General features: G+C 35.8%; 1 non-coding gene across 1 annotated transcript; it reads left to right on the forward strand.

Annotated features, from left to right (window-relative positions):
- The first annotated feature begins 1,117 nt into the window (after positions 1-1,117).
- LOC120360211 (U6 spliceosomal RNA) lies at positions 1,118-1,225 on the forward strand. Its single transcript, XR_005576789.1, has one exon. It is a non-coding gene; the product is annotated as a U6 spliceosomal RNA (small nuclear RNA).
- Positions 1,226-19,341: the final 18,116 nt, after the last annotated feature.

The raw sequence follows: 19,341 nt of genomic DNA on the forward strand, positions 1-19,341 counted from the left end.
GGCTGTTTCCATGCCCTGGCGTTTGGCATAGGGCAGTCTGGGAGTGTAGACAGTACAGAGTAATGGGGATTGAGGAAGGGTGTTTTTAAGAGATGTGGTCTTCCTCTGTTGCCAAGGCTGGAATGGGGTGATTACAGCTCACTTCAGCCTTGAGCACCTCTTTTCAAACAATCCTGCTGCCTTCGCCACCTGAGTAGCCAGGATTCCAGGCATGAGCCACAGCACCCGGTAGTAAGGATTTCTTAAAGTTTCAAAACCAAACCTTAATGTGCAAAATTCTAGTGAAATATATTATAATAAAGGATATTTTATTTAAAGAAGTAAATCACAAAGTAAATAGTAAGAAAACAAATATAAGAGAATACTCACAATGTCTAAAAATGAAACAATATCCAGAATACATAAAGATTTTTGCAAATCAGTAAAAAGGGGACAGTTGAGAGCAAAACAGGTAAATGATAGAAATGGGCAATTTGTAAAAGCAAACACTTAATAAAAGGAATATATTTGTTTGAAGTAATTAATATTTAGACATGGAAATTTTAAAAGCAATAATATAGCCATGTCCACTACATTGGCAAAAGTTAGAAAGTCAAAAAATCTGCTGGTAGGTGTTGGTGATATGCACCCTGATGCATTGCTGGAGGGAGCCCAGAAAACAGTCATTCTGTAAATCAGCCTAGAAATATTCAAGCAAATTAGACATAATGTAAATATAGAGGTAGCGATGCATTTTAAATATATTTCTACAGTATTCCAAATGGGATATTTATAAGAATGTTAACTGAACATTATTTATGGTGTAGGGATTCAGAGGTAATACAGCTTTTTGTTATCAGACAGTGGTTTGACAAATACAGTGGGCGTGTATCATGAACTATCCTGAAATAATTAAAAGTAATAGATTAGACACACATATAGTAATAGAGATTGGTTTTAAAACCATATTCCTTCATGAAAAATAGAAAAACTAACAGAAAATTAAATATATACCAATAAAATAGAACAAGATATATAAAATATATACAAAAGTAACACATAATAATCGCCTATTGGAATGTGAGACAAATTTAGTTTGATAGATGGGAATAAAAGAGAATAGATAAGACTGAATAGCGTGCTCGCTTTGGCGGCACATAAACTAAAATTCAAACGATAACAGAGAAGATGAGCATGGCCCCTGCGCAAGGATGACACGCAAATTCGTGAAGCGTTCCATATTTTTTTTAGCACATGCTTAAATATCAAAGCTGTTGTTATTTGGAAGTACTTGTGAATAGATGTGCAAGGTGAACACATTGGATGTATATGTTACCACATGATAGGAAATAAAATTATTTTGCTGGGAAAAAAGAAAGACTGAATAGCAAAGGAGCCCTAAATGTTTCAACAGTGATACATTAACATAACGTAAGTAAACAAGCAACTAATAACAGAATAACAAGTATCAAAATCTGTGCAATAAAAATTGAAGAGTGTGTGTTCATGCCCATACTTGCCTACTTTTTATCTACCTAACGTTATATATATATATAACGTTTATATATAAACATTTATATATATATAAAAATCCTGCAATGTTAGTTTTTTTTTTAGGTATTTTATATTTTTATTGCTATTGTGAATAGGATTTATCTCCGTTATGTGTTCTAACCCGTCTTATAAACCATATAGAGGAATAATTTACTCTTTATTTTAGGATTTTAAAATCAAGCCCAACATTTATTAATACCAAAATAGTTGATGTTATTTTCCTGGGTTTTGTGGGCAAAAATGTATTTTTTCTGTAGAAAATTATTCTCATTTTTAGTATTTGTAGAGTTATTTTCTTTTCGAACTGAATTGTTTTGAAATAACAGTGCTATTATGCGTAAGCCAACAGCATCTTGTTTTTTAGTATTTATATGGTTTTGTCTGTCTTCGTAGCTGAATTGTTGGAATGTAACAGCTATTTTAATCAAAAGTGGTGAATTCTTTCATCAGTGTCTTGTCATTCCATTGTCACTTTTATAAATGATTTTGACTTTAGATATGTGACATATTTATTGCCACATTGGAAAGTTTCCTTTTAATCATAACTTACAATTATCTTTCTTTGCTATTTGCATGATCTTTATAATAATATTCTCATGCCATTAAAATAAGAACTTCTAACATACCAACTACACATTTTTAATAGAAAAGAGTTCCAATCATTATTGTGATTGTAAAAGTAGACTATGTTCTTAAGTATGTGTAGAATTTGTAGGTTTTTTTAAGTTGAGCAGAGGGGATAGGGTGCTTATTAGTTTTCTGTTGCTTTGCAACAAATTAGAGAAAACATTAAAACAGCAAACATTTATTATCCCACATGTTCTATAGGTTGGAAGCTGAAACATGGAATGACTGGATTCTCTGCTCAGAGACTCATGATGGGGCTGAAACCAAGGTGTGCTTATGGATAAAATGAAACTCAGAATCTTCTTCCAGGCTCTTGTTGGAATAATTCTTTATATGCAGTTGGAGAAATGAGGTTCCCATTTTACTTGAACTGTTGTATGGAGATCATTTTCAGCAACTTGAGGCTGCCACAGCTCTTTGTTATGTGGCTTTATGAGCATGAGACCTCCGTAGTCAGTCTGACTCCATACTCCGAAGGACTCCATGCTTGGTTTAATGCTCTGTTCTTACCATCTTGAAATTATTTGGTCTTTAAACTTGTGTTTTGTATTTGAAGCCTGATAGAAGAATGGGGCATGCTCTGAGAGCTTGGAACCTCAATTCATGTCATTTCCTCTCCCCGTCATCACTCTCTTTCCAGCAGGGGCCTAGATACTCCAGCAGTGGGTAAAGTGGAGGTTGTACACGTGTGTACTGAAGTGTTTTGGTGGTGGACGCCTCATCTGAGTAGGCAGCACCCAGCCTTGTCAGGTACTCATCCAGCTGAAGACTGTGTTCTTGCAAAAGAGAACCTGCAACTTCTGTCTCACCACCAATCCAAGTATATACCGTGTCTTGGAACAAAGGTTAGAAGACCCTTGGGGTGTCCCTCTACTAGGGGTTGGAACAGTGTGCCTGTGGCAAAGAGAGGTGACAGGTTTGGCTTTCCCAGACTCCATCTCCAGCTGGTTACATCAAATCCATCCAGAAGCTGGCAGGAGGCAGAGCCCTTTAGCCGTCAGGCTGGGTACAGTTCATCAAGGGTGGCGTTCTCAGGAGCATGTGTGAGTTGATAATTGCCCCGTGAGTATCCCTGCTGCTGACTTAAAGTGCATACCCTTGGGTTGGCTCCTGGTCTGAAAGGGCCCCTTCTTTCTTCTTCAAGTCTTCCTTAATCTGGCTTGCAGATTTTGTTTGTTTGTTTGTTTTGTTTTTTTCTTCTTCTTCAGGCCTGCTAGAGCCACTGTAAGGGACAAGCTAAAAATATAAATTGTGCAATTTTGTGATTCTGCAAGTTTAGATGCTCTAATATTTGCATTAAAAACTGACATCACATGTTATAAACATAAATGGTGGCATGCATGCAAATAATTTACAATTTAAATTTTTCCTTTCTTAGAAAAATAAAAGCCATGACAGCAATTTGAGAGGGAACCACAGGAAGAAAATAATGTATATTTTAATACCTTTAACAGGACACTTTTTCTTGTTTTTAAAGTAAGAAGCCCTCATTTTGAACATGGGCACCCATAATTTACGGAGATACACAACTGTGAAGTGGGCCCTGTTCCTGTATCCTTTTGCTAAGTCCCTATTCTCCTTCCCCCTCTTCTTTGGTTTAATTTTTCTTGTTTACGTTCTTACATTCTGGCTGGGCAGCACACCCCCAACTCTGTATTTTCCTGGCCACCTGATGATACCTACTTTGTAGACAATTTGCTTTTCGTTTTATGAATTTCAGAGTTAAGTTCTTTGTAGGATTATGCTTTTAGTCTAAAATTAATCAACAGGTATACGACTTGGTATTCAATTGGCTGTATGTAACAGGACATGGATACGGTTTTAGGATGTTTCGTCCTCTCCAAATCTCGTGTTGGACACGGGCCTCACGGGGGCGTATCCCTCACCAATGGCTCGCTGCTGTCCTCACATTCATGAGCGGGTTCTCAGTCTGAGACAGCGTAAGATCGCGTCGTTCAAAAGGCCTAGCGCCTCCTTCCTCCTCCTCCTCTTGCTGCCTCTCCCCGTGTGCTGGCTGTCCTTTTACTTTCTGTCATCACTGTGAGCTTCCTGAGCCCCTCTGCCAGAGAAGATGCTGACACTTCTTGTACAGCCTGTAAAACCACTGCCCAGCCTCAAGTACTCCTTGATAGCAATGCACAATGGACTAACAGACATAAATTTAGACGTGCTTAAAAATGGAGGTTTCATTATCTTATATTAAGCAGAATTTTTTTTCAGACTGACAGGTCTAGGAAGTATTTAAGAATTCCACAGTATTGAAGTTCAGAGTCAATGTCTCCATATTTCTTTGTATTACTTAATGACTGTCCCCAGCATCCACTCATTCTTAAACATTGCACAAACCTGAAGCAAAGGGAGAATTATCTTTATCCATTTTATCGGCACACTTCTCAAGGGCCATATGCCAGGATTGTATCTAAGCTCAAATATAATTAAGGCTGAGAAAGTATCTTGCATTTTCACCTCCTATTGTTAGCGTTAAGCTCTGATGGCAAGAAAAAAAGTGCTGGGGAGACATGGGGAAGAGGTGTAGGGTAGAGAAAAGGCAGCTCAACACATCTGAAGAGCAAGACTCCCTATATGCAGTATCTTTTGGTTTCAATCTCTCATCTTCCATCTTTTCTTTCTTACGCCTTCTGAATTTGTATATTTACCTCAGAAAAACTTTTGTATTGACAGTTAAGAGAGCCATAAACAATGTTTTTTTTCTCTCTAAATACAGTAAAAATTATTTTTCGATGGACTTCCAAATAAAAATTTCACAGAAGCCCTTTAATTGTCTCCGATGGGGAGGTGTTTGCATGACCCGTGGCATTCGTGATTGCCAGGGAGTTGGATGTTATGACCGGCTGGGCCTGAGTTACACTCTTAACACTGGGTAAATGGGGGATGGTGGTTTGGGGTGGAGAAATAAGGGACTGGAATTTAAACCTTTATCATAGGTATTAACATAAGTGAGAATGTTTTCTCAAAAACATTTTTTTCTAATACACTACCAATTCCATTTTGTGATTTTAAACGGTTAGATTTTTTAGCACCTGATTTCTAGATTTACACATTCTCTTGCTCTCAATTAAAATTTTCTTTATTTCTCTTCGGTTTTATTTGTTACAGTTATTTTACACGTTGGCTTATTTCTCAAAAGTTCTTCAAAAATGGTAGGAGGTAACACAGTACAGGGGTATAACAGTATTGTATTCAGCTATCTTTTTAAATATTGTACAATCCATATTCTTTTCACGATATCGAGTACTTGACGTTTCAGACTGCTTTCACCAGTCCCATAATGGTGTTTTTGATTTTGTGCTTCCTTTCATGAAAATGAAGAAAGTCCCGATCCTCACAGATTTGCTGTGCTAGGCTCATCTCTGCATGATAGCTTTTAAAATCTACTTCAGGTTGAAGCCATTATCAGAAGCCTAGGAAGCAAGTACCCATGTGGGGAGAATGGAAGAAGAACCACGGTGAGCAGACTCTAGCTGGCCTTAGAACTGGAGCGAGGTGAAGCAAGCATATTCATAGGCAGGCTGGTGAATGCAGAGTCAGCTGGGAGACCATGTTTGGAGATATCCTGGCAGGAGGTTTGGAACCAAAGCAGGTGTGCCGGAAGTCGGGGCAAAGCAGGGAGGTAGCCACTGAGGTAGAAGATTGCTCATATTCTATGGGATTGACTTTTAAAAAGTAACTATATTTAAGATAAAATAGTGGGAGTCAAGTTCTTCACTTTCAGAAAATGGAATTTAAAATATGTAAATGGAAGAAGCTATTACGAACACCGTGATGATGTTTTTAATGTCAGTATCAATGTACAGACATTCATATGGATACTGCCATTACTAAGAGCTGCTCCTTAAAAGTCATCTAACCAAAGACTCCTTTCCTGATCACTCTGTCTAAAATAACAGAAACTTACCTTTATTCCTTTTGTGCCATTTCACTTTTCTGTATACATTCATTACGGAAGGAAGAGGTTTCAAGGAACAGAGAGTATCAGTTACAACAGTCTTTAGGAGGGAACGTGCTTGTTTTGTTTGGGTGAAGCCAAGAGGCCAGTGTGTTAGAACGAAGTGATGTTTTGACGTATTTTCTGGAAAAAAGTGACTATTTTTATTCTGGAGAAAAAATAGTGCCACAGAGGTGATCTTACCTTGAGGCTAGGGGTCACAGTGTGTCTCTTCTTGTCAGCCATTCATTGGCCTTTGGGTTCTAAGATGAGGTGATAAGGGTGTGCATGTGTGTGTGTATATGTATATAATTTTGTATACACGTATTCAAAATGTGATACAGCAAAATAATACAAATCAGAACTAGTTGAAGGAATTGATGCGCAGGGTGAGGTTTGAGAGGGTTCCAAACTGGAAGCCTTTGAGGTTGTCAGGCATGTATTACCTCCCAGGCACAGAAGTGTGGCAATACTCAGAAAGTACCGACCACCAGGGAAGCTCATTACACAGATGTTAAGGTGTAATTCAACGAATTGAATCATTCTCTGTATGGTTGAACTCCATGTGTATCCTCGCTCCTGTCCCTGGAGGTGGAATTGATATTAGCAAGCCCAAGACACTGAGGCTCTAATTACTACACAGCCATAAAAACTGAAATAAAATTATGTCCTTTGCAGTAATTGGATGCATCCAGAGGCCATTATCCCAAGAAAATTAATGCATAAAGAGGAAACCAAATACCCCATAGTCTCACTTACAAGTGGGAGCTAAATATTGGGTACTGCTGGACATAAACATGGTAATAATATATTATGGGGGCTACTAGAAGTGGTGGGGAGGGGACTAAGGGTTAAAAGCCAACTCTTGAGTACTAGGCCCACTTCCTTGATGACAGGGTCATTTATATCCCAAACCTCAGCATCATGCGTCACACCCATGTAACAAACCTGCGCCCGTAGCCCCTAAATCTAAAATAAGAGCTGAAATTATTTTTTAAAATTATTATAGCCATTTTCAAGTTATTATATTTGTATATAACATATTTGTATATATGTATATACATTATATTTGTATGTTACTATGTAAGTTACAATCGTATTATGTATACGTTGTTACCTTATTTCAAGTTATTGTGGTAGAAAGGTTGGCATGTTTTTCCTGGCTATAAATAAGTAGGCAAGCTATCATGACTTAAGAAGTCTGTAGATAGAAGTTCTCATCACATAAAAGGAAAGAGAAAGTCGGATAAATCAAACAGTAGTGCTAAATTGGGTATACACATTTCACAGAATTACAAATTTGTTTTTTTATACGCAAACACACACACACACACACACACACACACTCACTCACTCCTGATCATGTTTGGTGCTACGGTAGGAGTTTGTGAATATTCTAAGAAAATACAGATGGTACTGCATCTCTTCTCTGATTAGTATGTCCCTAGAAAAAAAGGAAGATTATTTTGAAAGGTTAGATTGCATCAACTCTGCCCAGTAATTTATTAAGTAAGAGAAAAGAAGCAGTTAAAGTATTATTTTATCCATTGGACCAATTTATTTAATTTGCAGTTAATCCATTTAAGTCAACATCCCTCTGATATATGTAAACATCAAGTATAAACTCTTTAAAGCAATTTAATATTGCTCTCATCGAGTTACAGCCTTGTAAGCATCAGTAAGCATCAAGAAAATTTATTTTCTAGTTTTAAACTACAGCAAAATATGTACACACATGGACATGAGAGGGCATATGTAAAATGAGATATCTCAAGGTTTCTCTTTTTCAAATTAATACTTAAATTCCCTAGATTATGCTCACTCAAAGTTCTGTTTCTATTTGTTTTCCTTAAACTGAATAATCTTATGTTAAAAGATTTGCATCTTATTTCTGAAAGATTTACTGTTAAGATAATATGTGCCAAACACTAGGCTAGGTACTGGGGATAAGAGATGAATAAGTGCGTAGTGAAGAAATAGCCTCACAGGTACTCAATGACGGATACCGCCTTCGCGCCAGCGCCGGGAAGGTAACCTGCACACCTGAGTGTTAGGAATTTCCTCAACACGGGTGTGCCTTTGGTGTTTCTGATGGGCCTTTTTGACTAGAATTGATAGTTTATGCCAAGAGGTAACCCACGGTAGATCCCAAAACAGTGTATGATATTAAGATGGATCAGGATGGAAGCCGGCCATGTCAGCAGTATCTTTTGAGGACTTAGCCATAAATCCTTTCCCAAGGCTGATGTTCAGAAAGGTGTTTCTTAGGTTTTCTTCTAGAACTCTCACACTTTGAGGTCCTACTTTTAAGTCTTTAATTCATCTTAATATTTTATATGGTGAAAGGTAAAGGTGCAGTTTTATTCTGCATATGGCTAGCCAGCTTTCCCACACCGTTTATTGAATAGGAAATCCCGTCCAAATTGCTTGTTTTTGTGAACTTTGTCAAACATCACAGGACTGCATGTAGGCAGCTTTTTTCTGGGTTCTCTTCTGTGTCACTGGTCTGTCTGTACGCGTCTGTATCAGGACCACGCTGGCCCAGGCTTCCAGTACAGTGTAACGTCAGGTAATGTGATGTTTCTGAGTTTGTTCTTTTTCCTGAGGATTGTTTTGGTTCTTGGGGCTCTTTTTTGTTACCATGTGAATCTTAGAATCGTTTTCTTTTTTCTAATTCTGTGGAAAACAACATTCGTAGTTTGATTGGAATAGCATTGTATTTGTAGATTGCTTTGGGCATTACGGTCATTTATTGATTCTTCCAATCTATGAGCATGGAATGTTTTTCCATTTGTTTTTGTCATCTATGATTTTTTCAGCTGAGCTTTGTAGGACTCTTCGTAGAGCGTTTTCACATTTTTGGTTAAATGTATTCCTAGGAGGGGTGTGTGTGTGTGTGTGTGTGTGTGTGTGTGTGTGTGTCTATTACAAATGGAATTTGACTCTCAGCTTGAACGTTATTGACAAATAGGGACGCTACTGATTTTTGTAGAAAAATAAGTTAAATTTGCAATGATTATAAACAGAATAAAATCCTTTCTCTTTTAGTATAAAACATATCCTTTCTCACTGTAACAATGTCAAAAATATATGTAATAATCTTAAGTAAACATTTTATTAATGTTAAATTAGTTCAGAAAAGCATACCTCTAATAAAAGTAAAACTCAATGACTATTCACAAACTGGACATACCTGTTTAACCAGCTCCCAGATATAAAAAGAATGCTAGCCTTTCTGAAGCCCTCTAGTAGCCTTAGCCAGTCACGATTTTCTCCACATCCAGCAAAGGTACCCACCAGTCTGACTCCTAATAAAACGTTTATTTTTACCATCCTGTGCAATACATCTCAAAAACTTATTCTTGTGTAACTGAAACCTTGTATGATCTCTTAGTCTAAATTACAATAGCCAATGAAATCAGTCATGACTACATGTAATCATTATTGCCTTTCAAGTTTAACAAAATATAAATATTTTACATGGAAATTGCAATTGTGTGACCCAGCGACATGAGCCAACTTATTAAGTTTATTAGTGTAGGTAAGACATAAATTTGATTTGAAAAGCATCTGCATAACCAGTCTTTTCTCTCTGAAACTGCTTAGGAATAAATACATGCTAAAACAGTTAAAGAATAAAATTGTTGTCTTTTCTAATGTGAGAAAAACTTAGATTTGTTCATAATAATACTTGTTATTTTCATTATAAAGGGTAGAACGCAAATCTTACATTTGATTACATGCATTTAAATTCATTATATTATTTATAGTCATAAATATTGTTAGTTTTATTAATGAGTTTCATTTTATTACATATATATTTAGTGGATTCCTGCTTTGTGTTGGACTGCGTTCTAGGTGCTCAGGATATACCATAAACAAAATAAACATTTCTGCTCTTCTAAAGCTTAAAAGCCAAGTCTTGTAGCAATTACAGACTTTTCTCAGACTCACAGAAATGCAAGGGGCAGAATTAGGAAAATTCTAATATAATCAGGCTCTAGCCAGACAATGATGAATAATAACAAGAAAAATATTTGTTTCTCCAACAAGCACAAAGAGTCACAGACTTTAAGGACATCTTCCCTTGATTAAAACAAGCAAGAGTCCTATGTTTCTTTCTCTGTCATGAATGTAAAATGCTAAATTGTGCAAACTCTTCAACATTCTATATCATTTTCCTTTATGAAATGATAAAACAATGTAAGCACTGAGGGGAATATATGTGGCTTTGACTCAAGGCGGGAATCACTATGAATGTCTTTCAAAGAACAATCATTAGGGAAAGTCGTGCCACTGTACATCCCATTTATTTGGTAACTCTATAAAGATTCATTTATGCTATATTAATCTGAATATGGAAGTGTCCTTCAAATAGTATTAATTAAATGCACAATTTTGCTGAAATTGCAAGACTGGAAACATTGTTTTTTATTTTCTAATTTCATTTTCCTGAAGTTTGATGCTTTCCTAGCTAAAAGGAGAATAATTAAAGGGCAAAAATAGAATGTATTTTGTACCAAAGATGTAATGAAGTAAATTTAAAATTAAAGGAGGCTTAATCAAATCTTTACTAAATTACATGATTTCTAATAATTACTTGAAGTTTTCTTTTTTAAAATTATTTGCTCTGTACACATAAAAGTTTATTTCTCTGTAAGATATTTTGCAGAGATTTCTCTCTTGCAGGGATGCTGCTTCCCATTCTTTAAATGAGGACTCATATTAGATGTCATTTTTTCAGTGAGACTGACCCCTAAGGTCATACAATGTAACATAGCTGTCAACTACCACTATTTTCTTTCACCACATCTTGCAACTTCTTTTATCTCATTTATCTTATTATATCTTTATTTGTATATTTATTTGTTTAATGTTTGGTTTAGCACTCTAAACTTGTGAGAAGGATATATTTAACACTGCACATGGCATATGGTAAATTCTCAATATTCTTGTCAAATTTAAAAAGTCCTGAAATAAATTGAAGATATTATTAAATCATTTGAAAATTAATTACTCGTCACAATGCTAAATTGATCAATTTTATTACAAATGGCTTTAATATAGTCTAGCATTATTAATTTGTAAATGGTCAAATATGTATGTGATTGTATACAAATGTAGTTCATGCTCTTTGAAGACCTAAGATGCTCCTGATTGTTTAAGCAGGGACTGTTTGAGTAGCACCATCTCCTTTTTGTTAATTAATTCATTTTTTCACTAAGTGTTTTAAGGAAGATAGCTCCATCCTCTGTTCAAATGCAAAGTCTAGTTGGATGTAAGCCCAAAAGATTTCCTTTCCTTTTGCCCGTGCTTGGTTTAGGGGTTAGCATGTGATCCATTCCTGGTGAATGAGACTTCCAGGGCAGTCTGGTAGTATTTCATGTAAATTTTCTTTTTCTTGAGGGGAAGCACAGGAAAATTCATTTACTTCTGCCCCAGGTAATTATTGTATATGGCATTCTCATGACGACAAATCAAAGAAGAGAAAGAATCTGGGTCCTTGATAATCATCATTTTGCGATTCAATTAACCAACATTAAAAACACCTCAACTCTGAATTTCTGTTTAGTGAAAGCAGGTTTGAAAGGATTTTTTTTATATCTTTAGTCAAAAGCTTTGAAGAATATTTTCAAAACGATAATGTATTTTTTAATATTAAAAAATATTTTGAAATACTGTTACTTTAAAATAACGTGAAATTTAGGACTGATACTAGTGAATTCTATTTCAATAAAATATTTAAGGTGCATTGTTATTTCACCTTGATGGTCAATAAGAAGATTGTACATTAGTACAAAATAAAAGAGATAAGTTTAAATTGGATAAGAAACATGCAATTATCTACTGTTTTCCCATTAAAATCTTCATTATAAATTACTTTATGCCAAACAATATAATAGCTATACCCCAGCTGGAGTTTAAATTCATCATTTGACACTGTGGAAGTCAAAATGTTTTGGTATCAAGTTTATGATCTTCTTTACTTTCAAAGCAACTTAGTGAAAATACACAGCTTTAATGAGTAATATTGATAACAATTAGCGTGTACATTTGTCTGCCATGGGATGCTTGCTTAATTTTCAGCACATGACATTAAAATAAATGATTGTTTTCATGTGATCTTCTCTAGCTTTGTGGCTGAATTCGTGATACTCTCAGCGATTTTAATGACTATATTATTAAATAAACCATTAATAGTAATCATAAGTTACTTCCATAAAGTTGTTTACATATGAAAAATACTGTAATATCCTATATACATTAACTTAATCTTTCTAAAAATGTTATGAAATAAAAAATTTTACTGCCTTCTTAGAGACGAGCAAATTGATGCCTAGAGGACTGTAAGTTGCCCTGGGTCCTTCAGATCCCAGGACGTGAAGACAGTCTGAATGTGCCTTTAACCACTGTGTCGGCTTATTTTTATTAGATCGAAAACATACAGAGAATAAATATTCAAGCAATTTTTCTTCTATTAAATATATATGTGATTTGTTTAGTATTTGAAAGAATATTTTACTTGTATTAAATCAAATACCCTGTTATACTACTAGGACACAATTACATTTGATTCACTGTTTCTGAGAGGTGTCGTAAAGTTTTAACTTAAGATTAATTTCTGAATATAGGAGTTAATTTATCATAACACATATGGAAAATTTCTTGAAAGAAAAAGTCGTATTTACTGAACTAACTGCTATTTTTAAAGGTGTTTTAAAATTGCTATTTTGAAAGCTTGCCCATCTGGAAAAATCAGTTTTGATTTAAACTGTCAATATAATTCATTAGGTTCCTTGGCAGGTGTAACAGACCTGTATTTAAAGTCTGTTTAATCAATAAGCTCCTGAGGAAATTAGAAAAGATAGACCACAATAAATAACATTCCCAAAGGTGCAAATTAAAAAGTCCTTATTTTTCCAAGTTAAGTTTTATTCAAGCTTCAAAGACTGAATGTTGCAGAGAAACTTCGGGGAGGGCTGTGAAGTCACTGACTGTGCGGGAGCAGGAGGGCGCTCAGGAGGCCACAGCAGCATGGGTTGGCCGCTCAATATCAGCATCAAATGGTCACTCCTCTCAGTGCACTGTGATATTTTGGGTTTACATATATCTGTGTTTTTTCCCACTTATATATCTTTCTATCTATTTTAGATCTGTGCACAGCATACATTTGATCATCTGAGCACAATTCCTTACAAGTTTAACGTCTTCCCCACTTTCTCTGATAATTTCACACATAGGTGTGCACTCCAGATAATACTTTCTTAGAAAAAGCCACTTAAGCATAAAGTAATATAAGCATTTTATAAATTTTGGAAGTCCATGGGAATTGGGCTTACTCTAAATAGTACCACTTATTCATTGATAAATATTTTATACATAGGTATTTACCCTTTAGTGAGGAAGCCTTTACTCAGGACTTAAAATACACTTAGATGAAACACAGGTGTGAGCACAAGAGGATGAACTCTCTCTACTCCCAAGGAATTAACATTCTGGTATACTAGCTTATACAGATGGTCATATGATATGGTCATAGTTATAATCCAAATCTCACAACATAAATATATGACGTCTGTTTTTAATTTACCAATAAATAAACTACATTTTGAGAAGTACCTTGTTGAAATTAGATACTATCTTTGCAGTCATAAGGATCTTCCTCAGATCTTTCCACACTTACACTTTCTCCTAACCTTGCTATCTGCATTTTTTTCCATTTTCCACACTGCAGTAAAAGTGATAATCCTACAACTAAAGAATAAAAAATAATTTTAAAAATGATCATGCTAGTATCCTGTTTAAAGCACTTAAATTCTGCCGATTGCTTTCAGAATAATATCCAATTTCCTCAACATGTGTAGGCTTTGCTTAAATTTGATCCAAAAACTGGTTTGAGATGTAAGGGTGCTCTTGGGGACTTTTCTTTCATATCATAGGTTTTGTAGACCATCATTATTGGTTAAGAATTGGAAGCACTGTTCTGAGTACAACAGTATGTGTCTAGAAGTCCTTTCCCTCTATTGAAGGAACTTAAGAATGTCTTTGTTAAACAGGGAGTCCTTTCCCCATTGCTTATTTTTGTCAGGTTTGTCGAAGATCAGATGGTTGTGGGTATGTTGTATTTCCTGTGAGGCCTCTGTTCTGTTCCATTGGTCTATATCTCTGTTTTGGTACCAGTACCATGCTGTTTTGATTACTGTAGCCTTGTAGTATAGTTTGAAGTCTGGTAGTGTGATGCCTCCCACTTTGTTCTTTTTGCTTAGAATTGACTTGGCTATGCGGGCTCTCTTTTGGTTCCATATGAAGTTTAAGGTGTTTTTTTCCAGTTCTGTGAAGAAGGTCATTGGTAGCTTGATGGGAATAGCGTTGAATCTGTAAATTACTTTGGGCAGTATGGCCATTTTCACGACGTTGATTCTTCCTAACCATGAACATGGAATGTTTCTCCATCTGTTTGTATCCTCTCTTATTTCGTTGAGCAATGGCTTGTAGTTCTCCTTGAAGAGGTCCTTTACGTTCCTTGTTAGTTGTATTCCTAGGTACTTTATTCTCTTTGTAGCAATTGTGAATGGCAGTTCGTTCTTGATTTGTCTCTCTTCAAGTCTATTACTGGTGTATAGGAATGCTTGTGATTTTTGCACGTTGATTTTGTATCCTAAATGGTGTTGGGAAAACTGGCTAGCCATGTGCAGAAAGCAGAAACAGGACCCCTTCCTGACACCTTACACCAAAATTAACTCCAGATGGATTAAAGACTTAAACATCAGACCTAATACCATAAAAACCTTAGAAGAAAATCTAGGCAAAACCATTCAGGACATAGGTGTAGGCAAGGACTTCATGACCAAAACGCCAAAAGCAATGGCAACAAAAGCCAAAATAGACAAATGGGACCTAATCAAACTCCACAGCTTCTGCACGGCAAAAGAAACAGTCAGTAGAGTGAATCGGCAACCAACAGAATGGGAAAAAATTTTTGCAGTCTACCCATCTGACAAGGGGCTGATATCCAGAATTTACAAAGAACTAAAGCAGATCTACAAGAAAAAAACAAACAAGCCCATTCAAAAATGGGCCAAGGATATGAACAGATACTTTACAAAAGAAGATATACAGGAGGCCAACAAACATATGAAAAAATGCTCATCATCACTGGTCATCAGAGAAATGCAAATCAAAACCACATTGAGATACCATCTCACACCAGTTAGAATGGCGATCATTAAAAAATCGGGAAACAACAGATGCTGGAGAGGATGTGGAGAAATAGGAACACTTTTACACTGTTGGTGGGAATGTAAATTAATTCAACCATTGTGGAAGACAGTGTGGCGATTCCTCAAGGACCTAAAAATAGAAATCCCATTTGACCCAGCAATCCCATTACTGGGTATATATCCAAAGGATTATAAATCATTCTACTACAAGGACACGTGCACACGAATGTTCATTGCAGCACTGTTTACAATAGCAAAGACCTGGAACCAACCCAAATGCCCAACGATGATAGACTGGATAGGGAAAATGTGGTACATATACACCATGGAATATTACGCAGCCATCAAAAACGATGAGTTCACGTCCTTTATAGGGACATGGATGAACCTGGAAACCATCATTCTCAGCAAACTGACACAAGAGCAGAAAATCAAACACCGTATATTCTCGCTCATAGGCGGGTGTTGAACAATGAGAACACATGGACACAGGGAGGGGAGCACTACACACTGGGGTCTGTTGGGGGGAAATGGGGGAGGGGTAGGTGGTGGGGAGGTGGGAAGAGATAGCACGGGGAGAAATGACAGATACAGGTGAGGGGACGGAAGGCAGCAAAGCACACTGCCATGTGTGTACCTATGCAACAATCTTGCATGTTCATCACATGTACCCCAAAACCTAAAATGCAATAAAAAAAAAAAAAAAAAGAATGTCTTTGGCGATAGAAGGACCTTTTTTTTTTTTTTTTTTTTTTTAACATGGAGTAAGTTAAAGTAGACTTTGCTAAGTCTTTGGCATAGCTAAGTAGCTTACACATTCAGCAGCTATTAATGACCTACTCTGAACCTGAAACTGATGAATAAGACAATCTAGGTATCTTCTCAAATTTAGGCAGTTCAGGTGCTCTCCTGAACAAGATGCCTATGTGTGATCTGATTTGTCTCTCAATTATTGGTGATGAAGTGCAGAGGTAGGGACAGTGGCATCTTACAAAAGTGTCTGCATTTCTTTCCGTAAACACCTTGTGCACACTATCCCGTCTTGAGCTCACAGCCTCCTCCTTTCACTGCTTCCACTTGTCTATTCCTTGCTTTCCAGCCTGGGCACGGGTGGTAAGTGAAAGGTTTCTTATTGTTAATATTGCTCACCTGTTTCTAGGTTTTTCAAATCTCAATCATCTAGTCCAATAACTATATTCTAGTCATGAGTGTCAATAATCTATTCTCATCCCCTACCTCCCCGTCGCTTGCTCCCTCTGTGTTTTACTTAGACATATATTTCACTAAAGTAAATAAATATAAGGTACTGAATGCGTAACTGAAAAAAAAGTAGAAATTAGTAACAGAGATCACTGTCGAAACTGTACTGAAATGGCATAGGTGTGACATGTTGATCCCTCGCACACTCATCCTTAAACTCCCATTAGAAAATAACTGAAAACCTAACAGTAGGAAAAATATACAACCATAATGGGAAAATAAGTCTAACAATTTTTCAAAGTTTGGAACTTGAGTCTGTTATTAATGGTTTATAATTGCAGGATCATAAATTGACATTGTCTAATACATACTTCAGCCTTGCAAATTTATGAATAGGACCATGTATAAGTTCACAGAAGATTTATGCCGCTCTTGTCTTACAGCTTTGCAGTATAAGGACCTTATCAAAGAACATTAAAGTTAACTGTCCATCTCTTCTAAGTTGCTTTTTAAAAGAGAGCATTTAAAGTTTTAAAAATGCAGACTGGGCACGGTGGCTCACGCCTGTAATCTCAGAACTGTGGGAGGCCCAGGAGGGCAGACCATCTGAGGTCAGAAGACCAGCCTGGCTGAAATGGTGAAACCCCATCTCTGTTAGAAATACAAACATTAGCCAGGTATGTGGTGGGAAGAGCACCTGTAAACCCAGCTACCGGGGAGGCTGAGGCTGGAGAATTGCTTGAACGCAGGAGGCAGAGGTTACAGTGAGCTGAGATCCAATAACTGCACTCCAGCCTGGGCCACAGAGTGAGACTCCATCTCAAAAAAAAAGTAATAAGTAAATAAACAATGTTTAAAAAATTATTTTCTAAGATAAATTTTAAAAGAAATAGGAACACGAATATTAGAAAATTTAAAGAGAGGGATAAAACTTACCTTAACCCCAAATTAAGATCAAAACAAAACTAATAAGCAAAAACAAGTCTTAAAAAATTATATTGAATATTTAGGGGTATATTTGCCTTTCTATAATTATCATTCAAAAGTGAAAATAAATATTTTTTATTAAAAATATCTAAACTTAAAAATAACCATGACGTACTTTCAAGAAATATTCATGTATCTACCACTTTCCATATTGCTGTTCTAGGTATCAAAAGTTATTTCTGAATATTAAAAAAGAATATAAACTACCAATATTAGCTCATCACTTAACATTTTCTCTCTGTATCCCAAATAGATTGCGTGATGCTAGAACCGTAGATGAAGTAGTGTACGTTGTATGATGGTGCTCTGTACAGCTTAGTTTCACTTAGTGCGGTAAGCCTCTTCTCCACAAAGTAATCTCACAATGTTTTCATTCTTTAGTACAACTAAACACACTCTGTTGCATCACAATTAAGTCTCTGATACTGAATACTGAATTATCTAATAACAATAATAATGATCGTCCGGTAAGAGGTTGAATTAATTAGAGTTTCAAGGCACGTACTCTAGGACAAATGGTCTGGGTTCATATCCAGCTGTTCTGCTTCCTCAGGGCGCACGATCTTTCTATCTGTAAAGTATGAATGCTTATAATACAACTTATCTCACATGATTACGGTGAAGAGTATATGAATTAAGAATATTTGAAGAGTAAAACACTTAGAAGAGATGATGAAACACAGGAAAACTTTTTAAATGCTAGCTATGCTATAATGTTCCTTCAATTTCAATGATGTGAGAACAGAGGTTTATTTTTCCTTTTATATATGAGTATATTTTTAGACCTTATAAAAGAGCATAACATGTAGAGGTGATCTAAACATTTTGTTGACTATCTGAACATTTACCAAACACTTAACTTCCAGGCACTGGAATAAATATTTCGTATGCATTACTTCTTTCATTTTGCTAATAAACCTTTGAGTTTAATTGATCTGTATGTTTCTTTTCCTGAGAGGTGGCTTAAAATATATGTTAAATTAATTGCTCAGTATTACCTGGTTAGGAAGCTTATTAATTTCCTATTTCTGCTATAAAAGTTACCAAACTTAACAGCTTAAGCAACCTGTAATTATCATCTTCTATTTCTGGATTTCAGAAGTACAAAATATGTCTTATTAGGCTAAAATCACGGTATTAAAGGTTTAAGTTTCTCTCTGGAGGCTTTTGGGGAGAATCTGTGTTTTGCTGTTGCTGTTCTTTGTCTTCCTCTTGGCTTTTCCAGCCTCTAGAGGCCTTCTGATTTCCTCAGCTTATGGCTTACCTCCTCCTATGCAAAACAAACATGCAAAAAATGGTAACACCCAAAAAGTGTAAACCCTGAGAGGAACAAAATGTTTTAGCTAAAGTAGAAGGGCTTTAGAAGACTCAAAGAAAATTGAAAACACAAAAGGGGCCATTACAACTGATACCATTAAAATAAAAAAGGATTATTAGACAATTACAAACAACTATTGGCCAACAAAATTAAAAATCTAGTGTAAATGGATTGAACCAAGAAGAATAGAGCATCTGACCAACTGCAAATAACAAGGTTGAATCAGTAATAAAAAAAGAGACTACAATCAAAGAAAAGTCCCAGTTCTGATGACTTTAGTGCAGAATTCTATCAAACAAAGAAGTATTATCAGTTTTCCTCAAACTCTTTCAGAAAATTGAAGACAGTTTCTTCTAAATTCACTTTATAAGACCAACAGTATCCTGATACTAAAACTAGACAAGAACATAAAAAGAAAACTATAGTCCAATATATTGATCAACAATAGAAGCAAAAATTCTAAACAAAACACTAGCAAACAGAATCCAGCCATACACTAACATGATTAT

The sequence above is a fragment of the Saimiri boliviensis genome, chromosome 19 (assembly GCF_048565385.1).
Source record: "Saimiri boliviensis isolate mSaiBol1 chromosome 19, mSaiBol1.pri, whole genome shotgun sequence".
NCBI classification, from domain to species: Eukaryota; Metazoa; Chordata; class Mammalia; order Primates; family Cebidae; genus Saimiri; species Saimiri boliviensis.